Here is a 2,457-nt window from a genome sequence, read left to right on the forward strand (position 1 = left end):
TTCCAGAAGTTCCCCGATGGAAAGTTATTTTTTCAAAAGCAGGTGGTATCACCATAGTACATCATGTAGGCCTACGTGTCCATAGTCTGTGGGAAGGGACAACATTACCTGCGTGCCCCCTTCACAAATAACCTAATGCAGTTTGCAGGCGCCGTAAAACTCGGACAACCGGGAAGGGAAACTGACAGAGACGTCATAGCGTGTGGCCGGGGTCACAGAACCCAGCGGAGACTTAGGACGCCATGAACATTCTGTAATCTGTGCTGTCTGTACTGCCATTTATGATTGACCAATCGTTGCCCTCACTCACAAAATTCTACACTATTCTGTGCCCCCACCTCATCTTGCCCGTCCACTTCACACACATAGGGGCCTACAACCTGACACAAACTGAACAAATGCTTATAATTGTACGAGGGGCATACAAACGTTTTTTTACCTGACCATGAAGGAACAAAAGTAGAAAGCTGAAATTTGGGGTGCAAGCCAACAATCATCTTCATAGAATGCTTGTAAATTTTGGGGGATTTCTGATTATTGGTTTTACCACCAGCGCACTGTGAGTGAATGGGGGTATGTTGTTCTCCAGTTTCAACATAAAAATGGAGAACATTGAGCGCAGGGCAGTAATGAAGTATTTGTTTTTGTAAGGCAAACAACTACGGGATATTTTTACGTAGATTCATGCCGTATATGGAACTGATGGCCGTCCTATGCTGTGGTAAAATTTTGGTGAAAAAAAAAGTGATGATGAGGTCAAAGAAGCGGTAGAGGGCTGGTTTTCTGACATAGAGAGGGTCCTCTATTCTCAAGGTCTTTTCAAGGTCATACACAGATGTCAAACATGTATAACTCTGGGAGGCGACTACATAAAGAAAGACTAAGATTAGTACCAAATTTCAGCTTTCTACCTTTATTCCTTCCTGGTCAGGTTAAAAAACTTTTGGTATGCCCCTCGTATTATATTCTATTTATGCTGCTAGTATGGCACCCTTCAGTCTCAGGAGACTACGTATTATATTCTATTTATGCTGCTAGTATGGCACCCTTCAGTCTCAGGAGACTACGGATCTGCGCCGTATGAGATTTCTGGAGAGCAGCACTTGCTGTAGCTGAACTGAACAGACCCACACGAGAATATAATGCTGCCGACTCCGAGCCAACTTTATTTTGATGTGTGAAAGCCGCTTTGGCGGCTGGCTGTCGGACAACGCCTTGTAACAGAGTATCGGCAATAGGTAGGCCATCGCTGAAGAGTATTTCAAAGTCGGTCCTACGTTAGTAGGACATAGTAATCTGCTTGTCCGCCTTGCTGACCCAGTGCCGCATAGTCAGACGAGGAAATCATGCTGTCTGGGATGACAGTCCCTGTTGCAGTGGCTGCCCCTGTAAGTTGCGTTTTCCTGCGTTGGTAGATCTAGCCTCTGGCTGTTCTTTCGACGACGACGTTTGTCCTCAGCTGCCTGTCGCAGTCGGGCTTCACCTCTGATGAGACCATGTGGGCTTCACCTCTGATGAGACTTGAGACCATGTGGGCTTCACCTCTGATGAGACCATGAGTGATGAGACCATGAGTGATGAGACCATGAGTGATGAGACCATGAGGACTTCACCTCTGATGAGACCATGAGTGATGAGACCATGAGTGATGAGACCATGAGCGCTTCACCTCTGATGAGACCATGAGTGATGAGACCATGAGGGCGTCACCTCTGATGAGACCATGAGTGATGTGACCATGAGTGATGAGACCATGAGGACTTCACCTCTGATGAGACCATGAGGACTTCACCTCTGATGAGACCATGAGTGATGAGACCATGAGCGCTTCACCTCTGATGAGACCATGAGTGATGAGACCATGAGGGCGTCACCTCTGATGAGACCATGAGTGATGTGACCATGAGTGATGAGACCATGAGGACTTCACCTCTGATGAGACCATGAGTGATGAGACCATGAGTGATGAGACCATGAGCGCTTCACCTCTGATGAGACCATGAGTGATGAGACCATGAGTGATGAGACCATGAGTGATGAGACCATGAGGGCGTCACCTCTGATGAGACCATGAGTGATGAGACCATGAGATCTACACCTCTGATGAGACCAACTTGCAGCGCCTGTCTCCATTTGTCGCGATCGCACGCCAGTGTCTCCCCCCCCCCCCAAGTGTCCATATAGAGCGATTTCATATCTCGCTTGCAATATTATTATAGATCTCTCTCTCTCTCTCTCTCTCTCTCTCTCTCTCTCTCTCTCTCTCTCTCTCTCTCTCTCTCTATATATATATATATATATATATATATATACATTTACATTGTATATATATTATAATATTATGTGGGTGGTTGGCTGGTGCTCTGGTGTGGTTTCTTCTTCTTTCCTATCTAACATCTACCGTCCTTGTCTCCCCTTCTTCTTTCCTATCTAACATCTATCGTCCTTATCTCCCCT

Source organism: Aplysia californica, unplaced genomic scaffold (genome assembly GCF_000002075.1).
Source record: "Aplysia californica isolate F4 #8 unplaced genomic scaffold, AplCal3.0 scaffold00224, whole genome shotgun sequence".
NCBI classification, from domain to species: domain Eukaryota; kingdom Metazoa; phylum Mollusca; class Gastropoda; order Aplysiida; family Aplysiidae; genus Aplysia; species Aplysia californica.